The 18484-nt window shown below is 40.8% G+C and overlaps 1 long non-coding RNA gene across 6 annotated transcripts in view; it reads right to left on the bottom strand.

The window, feature by feature from the left end:
* LOC128075557 (uncharacterized) overlaps nucleotides 1-18484 on the bottom strand; it is a 274797-nt gene that overhangs the window by 180843 nt on the left and 75470 nt on the right. Inside the window, exons 1-2 of one of the 6 annotated variants that reach the window (XR_008203893.1) lie at nucleotides 16063-16246; nucleotides 8065-8155 (exon numbers count right to left, since the gene is read on the bottom strand). The exons of 2 other annotated variants lie outside the window; for them this stretch is intronic. This is a non-coding gene — a long non-coding RNA (uncharacterized LOC128075557). Of the gene's footprint in view, nucleotides 1-8064; nucleotides 8156-16062; nucleotides 16247-18484 lie in introns of those variants that run through there. 3 more of the 6 variants (XR_008203890.1, XR_008203888.1, XR_008203891.1) reach the window with 3 other exon arrangements.

Raw genomic sequence — 18484 nt, forward strand, 5'->3', positions numbered from 1 at the left:
TTACAGAAGGGTTTGTTAAGCACTGTAATAGGTTCCCCAGGGAGGTGGCTGAGTCCCCATCCCTGAATGTGTTTAAAAACCGTTTGGATGTCACAGGACATGATTTAGTGGTCTTTTCCAACCTGAGTGATTCTATGATCTTCCTATTTAGAGAGGTGCGTCAGCTTGTAGATGTGGCATATCCCACATACTTCTGTTTCCAGGATCAGAAATTATACTGAGCAGGAGTCCTTGGCAAATGCCAGCTAAATCACCAGCATCCCAGTCTTTCCTGCTGTTGGTACTGGCTCTGCAGCTGCATAGTGAAATTTCTACACAATGCCTCTGAATTATGTTTGCAGTCCCTAATGACCTACTGCATGTAAGCTGCTCCAAAGTTTCTTCCTTGAAGACTGACTCGGGTCAAAATGAAACCTGAGTCTTCCCTTTAAAAAATTGCTTCTGGAATTCAAGTTTCTTTCCTTATTGCTTTCTCCAAAAAAGCAGGCAAGATTTAGACATAGCTGAAGAACCACTCAATGGACAAACACTGGGATGATCTTTGCTGCTGGGCAGGAGGCTGACTTCTAGCTTGCTTCTTTGCCTCCTGTTCAGATCTCTGATTGTGCTCAGAGTTGTACTAAGTGCAAATTCCTGAAAGCTGAGACCATCCAAACAGCAGTGGCACCAAAGGGGCCAGCATCCTCATCACAACCTCCCCACGTTGCAGTGCATGGGAAAGAGCTGTGTGAGCACTCATCAAGACCAGTTGTGAGCAGTTTGCAAGGTGCAAAGCAGGAATGATTTTAAACTTTGAGTTGTCTGCCACATATTCATCAGTAATTGCTTCAGGAGTCATCTGTAGATTAATCACTCTATTAATCATTCGTCCATCATCAGCCTAATTTACTTCCCTAGTCCTACTCCCTTGAAGTAAAGCTTAGAGATACTTGAGCTGTGAATACTGCTGCAAACTATGAGCAAGGGACTGAGTTCACAAAGCTGGCAGAAATGGAACCACACTCAGGGCAGAGCCAGGTGATATTTGGAGAGCTGATGGTGTGGAAGGGAGGATATTCCATAGGGCTTCTTGACATTTACTAGAACAATAAAACAAACTACCACTTGTATTAACAGGCCTTTGGAGATTATTGCAAACGTAGAACTCTACAGCTCACCTCCTTGCAATTTGGCTCAGAAAATGAATTCTGTCTGGGCTGCAACTGCTTATCTACAGGTAACAAGCACTGCTTTGCAGCTCAGCTCTGCCTCTGGCCACTACAAAGGAACAGCTATAAGTCTCTCTGATTCACAAGGATCAATCTTACACAAATGTCTTTTGTTCAGAAAATACTTATAGCAGAGCAACAGGTCCAGTGTGTTTAGGTAAGCTATACAGTTCCTCTAAGACCACCACCAAGAAAAAGGAAAAGCCCACAGTCATTAAAGATACCTGCGTCTACGTCTCCTCTTGTTGAGTTGGTGCTTCGGGGAGGAAGGCCTATGTTTTATTTTCTTAGCTTGTATAAAAGCTGTTACTCTTAGGAGCACGGCATATACTCAGATATCAACAAATAAATCATGAAGCTCTGAATTTCACAAGTTAATGCTGGCTTAATCTTGCCTATCATAAGCTGAGAACAAGTGTTCAGATAGAGCCATCACAGTTTCGGTTCCACAAAAAGCAGAAATTTTAATGCTTACATTGTAATTCTGTATAATAGAAGTAAAGCCTAAAATATTGTCACTGTTAAAAAAAATATTAAATAATCTCAAAAGCTTTTTTCCCCCCCCTTGTATTTATAAAGGAAATTATCTCTATTTTCCTTGGGAAATTAAGTTTGCACACCTACCTAGAATGTAATTCGCTTCCCTTGTTTAGTACCTATAAATCGGATTAGATGTCTTTATTATGCTTCTACATTTATCCTCAAGTAAACACTTGCTTGTTTAAAATGACTTAATGTAGTGGTTCAAAACCACTGGGGCCACCAGGGCAAAATTTCAAACACTACTTTCCCAAGAAATGTATGGCTTTAAACTGGAGGGTTTTTTTTTTTGCAAGGTCACATTTAGATCACATTTAAATTGTCACAGATCTAATAATGGGTGGCAAGAAAGACCTGCCTTTAGCTACATCCTTTTACTTTCCTCCTAGTTAACAAAACAGCAATATCTGCAGTGGATAAGAATATCTGCAGTTGTAAGAATTGAGTTAATTATCTGGGATAATCTGCATGCATTAGCCAACAGTGTCCCACTAGGTCAATACAAAAATGAATTGTGAGATTCTTGTCAGATCCACATTGTTTCCAGGCACAGTTGCAGGCCACTCAATTAAACACCTTTCAAGGCCTTTTGCTGGTCTAGATGTAGCTAATTGCTCTGGATGTGAATGATTCATCTCCCAGATGTCTCAGACCTCTCCCCAGCTTTGCTCAGCTAATATCAACACATACATCCAGTGGATAGGATATTATTGTGGACAGGATATTTTTACTCATGTCTCCCTTTCATATGATTAATCCCAAACAAGGAAGGCCTCCTGAATCACGCTCTTGACACAGCAACTCCTTTGCATCTGCAGGCTTCCCACACATGAGGGAGTGAGCATGAATGCAGTCTTTTTATCAGCACTCCCCAGGTGCAGCGCTATTCACACTTGAGCTTGACAGCATAACATAACAGTTTTTATTTGCCACTCTCCTCTGTCAAGTATTCTTTTCTCTTCTGCTGCTTCCTCATTTGTCCATATATCTATGGCAGGGCTGGCCAAATTGAAAATGAGTGAAACACAAAGACAGACTGTAGTTTCCACAGTGACAGTCTATGGGAAAGCAGTGTGCGGTTCGGTTTTTGTTATGGAGTCCTCAAAGGTCACTGGTAGCATTGTAACTGCAAGCCCCCAGAGGAAAAGATGACAGCATCTGGTCCACTGGTTACCAGCTTTCCAGGAGAAATCCTCAACAAATTGTTGCTTAAGAGCCATGGATGAAGAAGTGGGGAATGTAACAGAATACCACAGGCTTGAGACCTCTTCCCAGCCTTCTTTGTACATGAGTAGATTCATGAGTACAGGAATGAGGGAGAGAGAAGCAGATGGTAACTCAGCCCCTCAGCCCTGGATGCAGCATTGTACATGGGAGGCACATGCCTCCAGCCCTGGTGGGTGGCTGCAACTTGAAACTTTAACAAGATCTGTCATGGCAGCTTTGGCTATATAAAACCTCAGCAAAGCTCCCTGAGAGGAACATGCACTCACCTGCCATTAACACAACCAGCCACCGGATGTCTTCATTGCTCCATGCCAATAGCCATGGAAAAGCATTTCCCCAAGAGCAAAACATCAGGTCTCTTTACGTTAGCCATATACATAATGCATCCTGGAATGTAACAACCCAGCTCACTCAAAAATCACATCTGCACTTCTGTAGGAAGCAACATGCAGTGGTATGGTACAGATGCTAGCATGAAGAACAGGCTTTTGTTCAGCACAGCACTATGACCTTTGTGCGTTCAATACATCATCACAATTTTTCTGTCAGCAAACTGGAGCACCAAATATTCCTTGCTTGTTCAAGCACCAACAGAACCGCACAAGAACATTTTGCAGTTCCTACTCAAGAACAACAAAGCAGTAATAATCATCATGCTTGCTTGGTGATGCTTGCACCTTTCCCTCCTCTTCCTATCTGTGCACACAGCACCACTATCTCTACAGAGAAGCAGCACCTCTAGAGCTGTTTCTCATCCATCTTCCCCTATTTGTAAAGAAGGCAAGACAACAAAGTTGATTTTGCTTATACGTATTCACATATACACATATAGACAGAAGGACAGATGTTATTTGCAGTACTGGCAACATGGCAGCAGGCAAAGGCCAGCTCTGAACCAGACAGTATCTCTGAAACACCCAGCGGTGAGACAGCAGCTGTCACTAGACCTTTGTAATGGACTTAATAGATGATGGAGGTCTCTCTATTTTTTTTCCTCTCCTAACGCTCCCTCAGTTCACATTGAAGTTTGCCAATCCTTTTTCTTCTCCTCCTCCGCTTTAGAATTACAGAATCACAGAATATCCCAAGTTGGAAATGACCTACAAGATCACTGAGTCCAACTCCCAGCTCTGCACAGCACCATCCTAACCCAGTGTCTGAGAGCAGTGACCAAACACTCCCTGAGCTCTGGCACTGGAGCCATGCCCACTGCCCTGGACAGCCCATTCCATGCCCACCACCCTTTGGGGCAGAATCTTTTCCTAATACTTAACCTGGTTCTCCCCTTTGAAGGTCATAATTCTGGATCACACTTCTCATGCAGCCACTTTTTCTCAGGATGGGAGCCATGCTGATCAAGACCCCCTAGAAATCCCCCACTGCACCTTTACTGCTATGTAAAACAGGAGAGGAAGTTTGTGGTGGCTAGGTGCCTCACCCCACCAACGCCTCCTCCATGGTAGCTCACATTTCTGGTCATAAATGCTGGGGTGGAGATTGCTCAAAACAGTTTGGCGGAGACAGCTACTATAGACTGCCTCCAGCACATTCTATTCCCAGCTTTATTGGTTTTGCTCTGCTGCACTTAAACATTATCTTAAAGCTTGTACCAGGCAGGTTTGCCGTGGACACACTTCTGTCGGAGGAGCTCAAGAGGTATAGCCCAAAAGCTTAAATAAAAGTAACGATTTTGATAAAAACATTTTTGAGATTTCATGTGGCCTCAAGCTTAGTGTTATAAGTCATCGCCTCTTACAATAAAATTCATATGCAAGTAACTGCATCCATGTTTAAATACTTTCATACAGCTGAGTCTATGACTGATATGGCAGCAGGTCAAGGTCCTGCAGAGTAAACCAATAAAGTCTCAGCGATTTCAATTATCTTCAACCAACCTGATTTGTCCTGCAGCATTAAAAACAGAATCTACTTTTTTGCTGTCATTGTCCTCTTGGTATCCTAACTCCATTCACACAAATAACAACAAAAGTTGATATCAGATTATTTCTGATAATTCCCATGCCATTTTAGGTCACCATGATTTTATTTTCTTCGTGCAAAAAATCATTATGCAACTCTGGCACTTTTTTGCAGTGAGTGCTGTAATCACCTTTTGTACTTACAGTGAAGCAGCAAGCCTGGCACTAGCTAACAGATGCCCTGTTTCTATTCCTAAAGGAGCTCAGGCCTTGGAGACAACAGACACCATCCTCAGTACACCTTCTGACAGAAATACCAAGAACCTTCTAAAATTTCTCTTCCAAGAAAGTGAGAAAAAGCCCAATGTTTCCAGTGACTGTATGGTGACCTCTTGAAGGGTCATTGACATGTTATTTCATTAATTCCACTACCATGTTATTTGTTGCTACATAGTTATCAAACAGCGAACAAAAGTAACTTCAGTGTGATACAGTGTGATCCTTACCATCAACTGGAACTGTTCTTACTAGTAAAATGGAGAATACTGTATAGCTCCATTTTAGTTTCAGTATGTTTCTCGTTATTTATATTATTAGTTGTATGTAACACCTTTCTCTTTGCTTCCAGTATCCCACTGTCAGACTTTCAAACATTTTCTCCTGGTTTTCATTTCAGATTGAATGTCTCATGCATTTATTTATTTATTTTAACCACCCTAGAAAATAAACTAATAGTGATGTCCTTTGTTCTGGTTTGCAAAGAGTAAAGCTTATGAAAATTAGGTCAAGCTGTATCCTGTGCTCCCATGCATTATTCTTGAAATCTGTTAGCACCCTGTATCTCTTGTCTTAGCATTGCACTGTTCACAAGTTCTCTAACCATGCATCCCTATGCCAATTACGCCAAATACATCACTTCAGATACGAGCAATGAATCCCAAGTATAAGCAAGTAACTCTTTTGGGAAGCTGGTTTAATAAAATAAATAAATAAATAAATAATTCATTCAGATTCACTTTTTTTTTTTTTTTTGGCTTATTTCCAGGCTGCATTTTAAATACTGAACAGGGACTAAAGCAGAACACATACACAGGAGTCTGTTATTCCACTGCAGCTCAGAGAATTTAGTGCCAGAGAGAGCAATGCAGTGTGCACAATGGGACAATAGCCCCTTATAGCAAGGTTTTGAAATTGAAGATGAAAAAGAAGGTGTTGTGCAATGCTCACAACTGCAATCCTTGTTCCAACAGGCATTGCTACAAATCCCTTCTCAATACCAGCACGAGAGCTATGCCCAGGTGCACTGCTGCATAGTTCTGCATCTGCATGTAGCTTGCCCATAAGCAGGGAGCTGGTTAACATGAGCACAGGTTTCAGCTGCACGCTATAGCCAGCAAAAGCCCATTCCTTCTACTCCAACACTCCTACAATCTCATAACGCACAGCTTGTTCAGAAGCACCCAAAATAAGCAGATATTGCAAGAGACCTTACTCTAAATATTTAATAGACAGGAAACTGAGGCACAGTGAGGCACAGAGCAAGTAAATAAGTGGACATAGAGAGATCTGTAGTGCAGTGTAAGCGGAGGTGCTTTTTTTCCTACTTACTACTATTATTTCTTTCAATACTACTGCTTTTCGTAAGCTGGTATTGCTTTCTCTATGCAAGTAAACATTCCATTTAGCAATTTTGGTTTTGGGATGCAAGATGTGGTGGATAGATCCATATTTCTCAGAATCTTCCAGCAAGAGATGACATAAGGGAGTCAATAGGAGCCTGTGAAGTCATCCCTTACAAAGCAGAAAGGCTGTTTAGCTAAGCAGCAGGCTGTGGCCTGCATTACTTTCCCACTGTGTGTCACTGATCCAAACCTGACTCAGGTGACAGGGACAGAGCTGTGACCACATGGCAGCCATTGAGTAGCTCATGCTAACTGAGCTACAGCTGGCAGCCTGGAGTATAGCAGACAGGTACAAACACCCAGAAATCCTAGTCATGAACAGCAATTCCACCTTGCTGTGCATAATACTGGACTAAGACTGGGGTGCTTCTCCCAAGTCAGGGTGAAGGCACACTGGGACACAGGTGCACAGAAAAAGCTCCATGTTATGGACCACATATAGAAATTTAAAAAGCTTTGATCATTGCAGGAAGAAAAGGATGAAATTTGTGGATTTTAACAGAATTAAATCAATGGGGCCCTCAAGTAGCAAAACTGCAGTAAGAGCTATCATGTAATTGATGTTAGTATGGTTATTATTCAGCCTCTTAGCATTTTTCTTTATCCATGTTAACGGATGGTTTCTTATCACATTCTGTTGTAATTCTCTTTTATGGAAAGTAATTGTATTTCCACAAACGTCATGTCTATAGAGGAAGCATGCCAGAAAGCTATTAGAATAGCACTTGTCTTGCTGCTGTGCCAGATGCTGGATGCAGTGATTTTCTAAAGACCATGAGGTGTCTCATTTTGCTCAATGCCCTCTATCTGCAGGAAGGCACACACGAAGACATCAACACAGTCAGTTTATAAAGGTGTCAGTTCATAAGATCACCAAGTTTAGTTTGCTTCCACCTATGTTATAAGGCACCACTAGAACACTAGTATTAAAATAACAAACTACTATTTCCACAGCAGATGACTCAGACCTGTTGTAGTCATCTGAAAGTCAGGGCTGCATAAGTGTTAGAATACATTTTCCCACTACTGGATTCCTGAGGAACAAATCTGGAATTTTGCCTTGCCTTTTTCATTTTAATATTTTCACTATCTTTTAGCATCTACCACATTAGTAAGCTACCAAAAGTCATCTTAGGGTAAACTTCAGTATTCTTCATTAACGCTCTATAAATCAGCCTCATTATAAATCAGGGAATGTTCATTAATCAATTCTCAAAAAATACTTTATTTAGCTAAGAGTGTCAAATCATTAAAGTAACAAAGAAAAATTAAAACCATGTGCTAGGAGTGGGTTCATGATTGCATAGTTACATCAACAAGACTCATAACTACACAAACAATTGCTATATATCATATTAACTTTCATTAAATAAAATAAAACCATGATGAAAACCAATTGTACAATCCTGATAGAACACACATGTTATTGAATACACTTACGCAGGACTGCATGCTACAGTCAGTCAGCTACAAACTTGGGTTGCATACCTAGAGATGGGTTCAGAATTTCTCCTCTTTTCTTTCTATTCACAGCTACATTAAAAGATGTTGTCTGAAATCCCCACCTCTGGTAGTTGACCTGCAGACAAAGCAATATTATCCTTTTTTTAAGGCAAGCTATCTCGCAAAGTAACAAAAACAGAAGGCTAAAGATCAGAGATACCCAGACTTCTGTCCTTAGCTTATTACTATCTAGCCATTTAATCTTTAATAAGCTGTTTAGAAAAAACTATTTAAACCTCACCAAGACCAGATCACACAGTTAGTGTGAATAGATGCGTTCACTGATTGAGGACGCAGTCTCTTAACTCCGTACTACCTGGAATCAGCCGGGGTCTGGTTTTCTTAAAAGAAAGGCACCACTGTCTACATTTAAGAGAAGTCAGTAACAAACAGCTATGCCAGTAATAAGATGTAAGTGAATCCTCCCAGAGAAGGAACAATGTAAACTAATGGAACAGTATATAATTTCCCTGCACAAAATAATGGTGCCAGTGAGAGCGTGATTTAGTTGGTGCCTGTGGAAGTTCCTCCTGGACAACCGGAAACTGAAAAATAGTTGTCACACGCAATAGACTTAAACAGATCTGACTCAGGATCTGGGGTAACAGAAGAACACAGTCACTTCTCTAGATGACTGAAAACCACATAAGCTTAAAATTCCAGCCTGGGACCATTTGTAGGTCAGTTTTTTGTTTTTGTTTTAAATGATAAATGTATTACAGTAGCTCTTAGAGGTGCTGAGTGATAGCATACTCCTAATTAATGAAACATCATAAGAAATAAATACAGCAAAACAAAGTTTATTGAGAAGGTCTACAGACAGCTGGCAATGAAAGCAGGCAAGACAGAGAGAGAGATCCATACAGTGTTCATATATGCATGAAGAGACCAATTTACTCAGCCCACCCTTATCACACACTTAAAGCAATGAAAATAGATAGCTGGAAAGAAAGTACAGATACAGAGCTGTGTTAATAATTGTAACGCTGAATGCAAAGCAGTACTGCAATAATAGCAAAGCAGCACAATCCTATGCTGCAGCAAATGAGAACAAGCCCAAATGCACCAGACACACAGACAAAAGAAGACAAACCACTCACCTTTGGAAAGGCTCCAGTAGGCAGAGATCTCCAGCAAGGTACCTTAGCCCCCACTGCCAACCTTTATATGACATCTGGGAAGGGGTGGATACTGGCTCCAGCCCTTCCAGTCACTCAGGTACATTGCATGCACCTGAGTTCCCCTGGGTTGGCCCTGCCTTCCTACTATGTGCTCAATCACTGGTTCAGGCTGTGACTTAGCATTTCCACTACAGTAATAATAAAAACATACTTGTAATCCAGGTAACAAAGCCCAAAAAGAGATCCACTTATGGATCATCCTTTGGATGATAGCAAGCTGGGCTGTAATCACTGGCCACTGAGGCACGTGCAGCCTGTCCATGCAGCAGTGCAACTCTTCGCACCATTGTTCTTGCAAGAAAATCTGTTCAGGATTCATCCCTCTCAAAACTGCAAGGTACAGATCCACTGTACTGGAATGCCTGAAGCCAACTCCATAAGAAAAAGCAAAACTCTGCCAAAATGCAAGGCACAGATTTACATGCATCGCCTGAGCTTATGCACTGGTTTTATGCACAAGGTTCCACATGCTAATGGTAATAAAATGGGTAGCTCTTTATTTTGTAAAGGAAAGTCTACACTGTGGAGCTTTAGACAAACATAATCTACAAACACTAAAGTGCTGCATTTCTCAAGGCTTTTATAAAAGACTCATTTACATTCAGATCTCTAGGAAAAATAAATGGAATGGAGGATAATTTAAGCCTTGTGATGGTGCTTTATCTCTGAACTTCAGAGCCTGATGCTTATTAATCAGTTGTGGCCTGTCAACATCAGAGTCAAAAACTCCTCTACCAGAAATTTCATTGGAGATAAGCACTAATTGCATCTATAGAATAATTCTGATTTGGAGTCCACAATTCAGGTTGTGCAAAAGCCTCTCTTGATCTGCAGAAAGATGGCCTATTCAGCACTGGTGAGAGTTTGAAAGCCCCTGGTGTGCAGGGAAAACAAATGCCCGTCTCTTACAGGCCTATTGCACATAGCACCCATTTGCTGATGAGCTGCATTGATTCTGTGAAGTGTCCCATGAAATATGCCTTCAGAGCAGCAAAAAAAAAGAAAAATCCACCCTGAAAGGGGACAACCACTGCAAAAGCTACAGAACTTCCTTTGTGTGAGAAGAGCACAACCTTGATTCTTCCCTTTAAAATGAGGTTCTCAGCTGGAGGAAAACCATGGTTTTCACTAGATCTCGTGATCAATTTCCTTCTTAACCTGGCTATTCATCTGTATTCTGAAATTTCAGAGCCAAAGTTGCACCTTTAAATCACCTGGAACTTCACAGCCCATCAGGCAAACTATTACAGCAGCATACTGGATTATCAGAGCTACAGATGGGCGCTGTATGTAACTGCATGGCAGAGAAATCTTTCTGACAGTTTCAAGATACAAGATATAAGGAGCTGCTTCAAAATGCCTGTGGTTCAAAGATAATTAAGCTTTCTTTGGACTTCACCTCCCTGCATTGTTTTTTTTTTTTTCCACTTTTTTTTCTAAATTATCTAAACAGAGGTAGAAAAGGAAAGGGGGGAAATTCCACAGTAAAAGGAGGAAAAAGCTAAAAAATTATATCTCCAAGGGATGTTAAAAAGCAGTCCGTGCATATGCTGCCTACAAACATTTTGACCTTTCTAGCTGTCTCCACTTTCTCATTCACAGAACTGCCATCTGTGCAATTTTCTCCATGCACTTCAAGCACATACTGGGTCCATAGATGTTGAACTTGACTTTTCTTTTTTCCCCCAGTGGAAAATTGGATTTTTAATTAGAGGAAAATGTCTATTTTCCTTGAAAAAAGTAATTACATTTTTTCCCCTAGTCACAAAGCTCATTTGGGAAAGTTTTACTTGAATGTCTTTTTTTTTTTTCTTTTTTCCCCAAAGTGTGTGGGGAGGAGAAATGTGTGAGGGCATTATTCTACATGTTTTGAATAAACAGCTCAATTTCCTGAAAAGGTTGAGATGAAGAGAGAAGTAAAATCTGAAAAATTAAATTGAATATTCAAGTATGTGTATATTTGGTGAACATTTCCCTCCCTGCGAAAGGGACAAGCCAGTCCTGCACTGTTCATGTCTGGCTGTTCCATCTGCCCCACACTCAGAGACCAATCCTGATGCTACCTCAGATCAGTTTTTGTTTCAGAGGTGGAATTCGTCACTTTGAATATATTGAGCGATGAAAACCACTCCACCCATTTCCAATAGTGAAAAGAAAACCTGAGGAAATCCCTATTCTTTCCTGATTGAGAAACTCCCATACTGTAAGATGTCTTTTGTGTGCTGTTGAGCTCATTCTGCTTCTCCCTGAGCTCAAAGGCAATTATCCAGGTGACTCAAACAAGACAATTTCTGCACTGTGTGTAGGCAGTATCTAATAGCGACCTTCATCAATTTTTTATTTATCCACATGACCCTTCCTAAAGATAGTCTGAATCACGGGCCAAATCTCCACTCCAAAACCAAAATCAGTATGTACGCAAGAATCCCAATTCAGTTCCACTATAGGAAATAGAAATAGACTTCAGTAACAGAAAAACCAATCCTTCCAGTGCCTTCCTCCTATCAGGAGTGCATATTGATTGTTATATGTATGACAGACAGAAGTAAGTGTTCCAGACTGAACCTTTTAAACCTCAAAATCAGTCTGAATCTCTTACTTAAGGCTGGAGTCCTACAACTACAATAACAGCAAAAAGAGCTTGTTTCTGAAAGCACAAAGTGAGCTGCACACAGGGAATGCTTCACCATAAGCCAGGACTAGTGAAGCTTTGCAAGCCACAAAGGCAATTTTCAGCTATCACTGTATTCTTGAGGGGAGCCTGTCCATTGGCAATCATTTGATGGTCTGAGGTACTGATCTTGAGTCCACTTAGCTCTGTTCGCAGATTAATTATATTTATGTTCAATATATAGTTCTACTAGTAGGCTTTTTAATTAATGTTCTTCTTACATTGCTCCTGAAACTTTGAGAATGTGTTCAACTACAGTTAATGAATGACTTTTGGGAAAGAGACACTGCAGATACAATCAGGTGTAAGAGGTGAGAAGAGAGCTTGTACTAAGAGGAAGAAAGACGGGGAATTCAAACAATTCAGGACCTCAGCCAAACACTCATTGTATCCAGCATGCCGTAGATAAAACTTGTGCTAGATTAGATGCGCATCTGTGCACACTGCAAGGGGAAATAGGCAGAACTGATCTTCATACAGAGAAGAGAGAAGACAGGAAAAACGGGATTAATTGTGAGAAAATGTAAATGGAAAAGTCCTTGAGAGGCATTTGAAGGATGGAGTCATGATGGGAAGAAATAAAATGGCACAGTCTGCAAGCAGCTTGGCTGGATTGGCTCGGGAGTAGGGAATTGGTACCCAGAGCCAGCCATCAGTATGGGTGACAAAATGTTTCCTTCAGTACCTAGGCCCTTTTCTGGAGCAGTCTAACAAGCAGCACTGCTGGTGGAGCTGGAACTGCCCCAAACAGTGCTCTCTAAATCATTCAACCCACTTTGTGCTCTGCAGAGCTGGGAGCACAGGGCTGAGTTTACTTGCCAGCATCCCTACTCAAACTTCAGGGAGAAAGGAGACAGAATGGGCTCTTTTTCGCTATATGTCTACCAGTAGATACATTTAAATAATCTTTTGCTGTTAGCATGAGTTTCAGTTCAAGAAAACCTACCCTGCCTTTGCAGCAATGTTTGTTCATCTCTCACCATTAAAAAGAGAGAATAATTTGATTGGAGAGAAATCTTAAATAAGGTTTAAAAACAGTCTAGGAGTGCTTAGGAAACATTCCTCTCCCACAGGAATGCCCACAGGAAACACTTTTATAGGAATAGCCATTGTCAGCATTTCACATTTCAACAACAAGAAAAAAAGTTTATATTAGCATTGAGGGGTGTGAAAGTCTTTCAATAAACTGCACCTAATTTTAAAGTGAAAAACACAGCCTTGCTATAGAGGAAAAATGCCCTCCCTATTAAAAAACAATACGTAGTCCAGGCAGAAAAAGCTCTCAGAAATGCAGTGGGTTACATCCAACCTGTTTCACCACTCATACTACTAAAGCCTACCTACCCTATTTTCACCTGCACATAGGGTTTGCTTCCACTTTCACACTTGCCTTTCAGATGTGGAAATATTAAAAGAGAAATAAAACTCTGCAATTGTTTTCTAAACCATGCTGGCTTCTTCTGAATTTATTGTCAAGATCTATTTTTTGGCAGGACTAGCAAGAAAGGTCAAACTGGAACACAGCTGCAGGTGTGCAACTTCAATCCACTCAACTTTGTGTGGAGATAAATGAAAGCATGAGTTTTTTTAAACTCTGCCTAACAATCCAGAGGCTCTTTCATCTCTCCTTGAGGGACGCTGAAGGGGAGCCACTCAGCAGCTGAGCTTTCAGATATATTTTGTTGTGCTGATTTTCGGGCTGTGAAGCTTTATATTACAACTGATCTTTAAATCTGGGCTTTTCTCCTTTAGTTTTCATACGTCTCTGCGTGTTTTTGGAAAGGCAAATAAGAAAGAATTAATTTGAAATGAAAACCAAGTTGGTACTGAGAAGGGAGTAGAATAAGGTTTTGATAATTTCATTATTAGAAGAATACAGAGAAATTCAGCAACAAAAGCAGTGCAAATGCTGCGGAGTATGTGGAAATAATGACACTTTCAGTAATAAAATATAGCGATCTAGTTAGAAAAATCAGTCGTTTTTGTTCTGCCCCAAATGAAATGCAGCCAAGGGCATATCTTTACTGTTGGTGTAGACATCACTGAGATGGTTCTGCTAACGCCCAGACAAGAAATTCTAACAAGATCAGAGCAGTCATTTTGCAGAAGAGGCAGCAGCCCCATGGTGGAACTCTGAAGCTGACAAATGCTTATGGTTGCTCACCTAACTGCCATTTGAGGTAACATCAAAGAGTTGTCTTCAACCACTTAGGTAATTGCGTCCAGTACCTTAAAAAACTTGTAACCTCTAACTAGTTTGGCAACTCAACACTTTTTGAGGATTGAGGACCCCAGATAACTTCACACATCGTTCTCAGAAACTAGAAACTAAATATTTTCTCACTCTGGAAAATATTATCGTTTAATCAAAGCCACAGCCTACAATTACTGCAATAGGTTTACCTCAAGGTTCTTTTTAGAAAAGTCACCCTGTAAGCACAAATAGGCCACCTTTACCTCAACTACCGTTGCCTCTATTGTCTCTGCTGTTACTCCAGCACAATCACAAGTAGCACTATCCAAAATATATACCAAATACATAAATGCATGCTCCTTTGGTACAAGTCCTAAGAACATGACAACATTGTGAGTATAAGAAACATGCCACTAAGACTGCCTCTAATTTCCAGTACTCCTAACTATGGTCTAAGCACAAATTTTGTCTCTTAGTTACTTAAATAACTACTTGCTCCTGAAGTACTAATGTCCACACAAGCTACCACGCTTTTTTTTTTTTGGGTGGGGAACTGAAGTGCAGACTTGTGAATTGTCCAAGGCTATTAAAAAAAACATTAATAGTGGAAATTTATGTCATGGTCAACATCTGGTGTAAATGATTTACAAATAAGTTGGCTATCTAAAAAATAATAGTTTTAAAGTTTGTTTACAAAGCTGATGAACGTTGTTTCCACTATTTTATTAAGAGCACATGGAATTATGCTTCCAAACAGCAGCATTAAAAATAGACTAGGATTCATGGTGGACGAAATTCAAGCTTTGGTTTTGATAAATATCCAAAAGTTAGGATTAGCCAAACTTCTTTGGTCAGCCAAGAATTTATAGTAAGACATTTATAATGGAAAGCTAAAGTACGAGAAACCTGAACAGAAGTGAACCATGGTCTTCCAGCCAAATCTGTCTACCATACAAAGGACTGCCAAGACTCAACATTTAGGACACCTTACAGGGGTGACAGCAGCACTGTACCTGGAATGAAGCATAGCATCTGGGTTGACATAAAGGGAAACAGATGGTTTCCTTTGGGAAACCGTCCTTGGTGGCACTCCATGGATTGCCATCGGGCCATGGTCAGTCAGGGTCAAACTCTAGTGACTTCATACTGGGTAAAGTCTTGGCTGTGCTGAAATTGGCACAGACACTGCTTACAGCTTCACATCATCCATAACATCATCTGTTCTGACACAGTACAGTGTGTTACTGATATTTTGCCACTAAGAAGCAGAAAGAATGAAAATGCCTAACAAGTTTTATCTGAAGACTTAAAAAAGGTCAAGTGTGCGTTATTACAGACCAGTTGTTTGCAGCAAAACCAGTTTTCCTGACCCAGGAACCCATTACCCTTACAGTTGGTAATGACACCTCCTGACCATGGGTGGAACACTGTGTTTTCTAGCAGCCCCTAGAATGGGTTGAATGAGAATATCCTAAAACTGGCAAAAATGCACTGTCCTAAATTGAAACAAAACCATGAGCTTAAGTAAAGGGATGTGGTTAGCGGCTGGCTGCTTACCCTCCCTTTGCTGGCTCATCTTAGCTTATGGGATATTACAAAGAAAAGTCTCCCTTTCCTCCCGTACCCATGAGCATGGTGGCAGACTCTGGCAGATTTAGAGAAGCAGCTGCTGGATTTTCCCAACAGTGGCATATCCCATTTATCTCAGCCGTGGTGCATGAATGCACAGGGGCACCAGGTATGGCAGAGAAGGGTTTGATACATTGCTCGGATAAGGGTTTGTCTTCTATGCCAAAACAAATTTTCCCCATGATATCTCGTAGCATGTGGACACAACAGAAGAGAGCACATTCAGTACTTAAGAATTCAGCAAAAAAAAGCAGATTAAAAGAATGAGAGTGCACCAAAAAATACAGCTCCAGCCACATGATATTTACCAACATCTGGAGTCACTCTGCATGGAAGGAGATTACAGCTGGAGAGTTTTTCTGAGTATGAGTGGGAGACCTTTGCCCACTTGCATGGACAGGCTGATTGTACTTCCATTTTCCATTTGATTTACAGAGATCAAGTGTCAGATGTGCAAATACTGACTTAGAAGGCAGGTAAAACATGGCTTAACCAAAACCTTGCTGCATACGCTTTCTATGGAAGACTGTAACCATCTCTCTGCACATCTGTAAGAAACGTTATCACTTGCCTTGAAAACACAACCCTCTGTTCATAAGTTTGGTACTAAGGCAGATTGAAGTAGCTTGCTTTTTTCAGGACTCTGGTTAATGTTTAATCCTGCCAGGCTCCTGCAGACTTGGAAATGGCCAGACCTGTTCCTGTTACATGCAGGAAGGATTTCTGCAATTCTTTCTCCCAGGTCTTACTATTTTTACAGAAATTTCCTTTCGCCCTGAACAAAGATGAAGGCTTTACTGTGAGCTCAATGTTTGGCACTGTAAAGAACAAGAGGCAGCCTCGCGTGCTCTGAAATCAAAACACGGACTCCAGATTTCAGCCGGACGCTGCTCTGAAATGGCTTATGAACAGGGAAGGAAACTCTGTTTTCTTCCCTCATTACTCTGTATCCTCAGATGAATTCAGGAAGGCAGCACTTGAACCAATACCCATGTTAAAAACTACTGTGATTACACCGGACCCCAGCCACTCCTTCTGCACCTTTTCTCCCCTCATTGTTCCATTCTCCCCTGTTGCCACCAATCATATTGTGAAAATCTTGCAGCTTCTACCTACTGTCCAGGTTCTTATCTGCCTCACATTCTGCTTTCCTTTGCCATGGCCAAACCCATACTAGCTTGTGTGTCATGCAACGAAGCTGGTGTAAACCAGCATTATCTGGAAGAGCCAGGGGTGATTACACTTATTGAAGTTGAGGCCATTTGTTTGCAAAAGGGGCTTACTGGCAAAACAGGGCCAGGCGCTGAGTTGTATGTTACAGAAAGTGTTAACTTTTTAACAATAGTGTAATTTAATTCCCTTCCTCAGATGATCTATGATCACATGAGCAGGCATATCTGTTCAGTACAGCAGGGATAAGGGCAAATGATTTTTCCTTCACCTGCTCTTATGCCTCACCACAATGTACACAGATGTCCCTGTCATTCTCAAAGCTACAGCATGAAATCAAAGAAGAGAGAAAGTTAAAGCTCTGTTTACGAGGAGTTTAAATTTGTTATAAAAGCAGGTTCTGTCCACCTGGCATCATTTAAGCAAACAGGTGAATATCACTCATTGGAAAATAATGGACTTGCATCTCCAGTCAGCTATGATGGATTTACACTGTTGTAACTCTGAACAGCCCTGCAGGATGTTTATGCCTTACAAATAAACAGAAGCTTTTCTTTCAGCAAAATACAATCTGTTTTACCCTTTTGATCGATGTTCCCACTACTGAAAGGAATCCTAGTCCTACTTGGCTAACCCCAGTATTAGTCAATAATGACTAACATTCAGCCAATATTTTGGGAAAAACAATGTTACATATGTTTTCTGCCAGTACAAAAATATCAGACCAGCTGACATAAGTTAGCATAGATCCACTGATATCAGTTGCATAACCTACAAGTTTTGCAACAGAACAAAAAAACCTTAAATTATACACTTGTGAGAGAGAATACTTAAAATTCAGTTTGCATGTTATCATAAGGCTTTAGTAACGACGGTTGGAATGCTTCCACTTTTTTTCCATCACATTTAAGAATGCATAAACCCCCATGGCTACCTTGTTCTAATCTGTGAAATAATAGCCTCTGTACAATAGCATGGAGAACTTCTTTAACTCACAAGGCTTCAGTTCAAGGGAGCATTTAAGTAGAAACACAGAGTTTTATGGCACCTGCATTCCAGAGACTATTTTGTAAATGTTTATGTGTTTTAATTGAACTCAAACCTTAACATGTGGTTATCTCAATTGTTCTTAATGTTTGTTCCATAATTCAACACCTCCCAAGGAAAACTTGCTATGAACTCTACATCTCTTCACCAAAATCTAACATTAGCGTAATGTTATAGTAGATTGGAATATTGAAGATCCTGGAGTGGCTTTGGTTGGAAGGGACATTAAAGATCATCTTGTTCCAATCCACTGCTGTAGGCAGGGCTGCCCCCCACCAGTTCTGACTGCCCAGGGTCCATCCAACCTGGCCTGGAGCGCCTCCAGAGACGGGGAACCACAGCTTCTCTGGGCAACATCTAAATCTGTCCTCTTTTAGCTTAAAGCTATTCCCCCTTGTCCTATCACTATCAGATCACATAAAAAGTCAGTCTCCCTCCTGTTTATAAGCTTTGGAAGTATGTTTTGGAAGTATATTTTGGAAGTCAAGTATTGGAAGGCCACAGTGAGGTCTT

The sequence above is a fragment of the Tympanuchus pallidicinctus genome, unplaced genomic scaffold, assembly GCF_026119805.1.
Source record: "Tympanuchus pallidicinctus isolate F22 unplaced genomic scaffold, pur_lepc_1.0 scaffold1, whole genome shotgun sequence".
Classification (NCBI taxonomy): domain Eukaryota; kingdom Metazoa; phylum Chordata; class Aves; order Galliformes; family Phasianidae; genus Tympanuchus; species Tympanuchus pallidicinctus.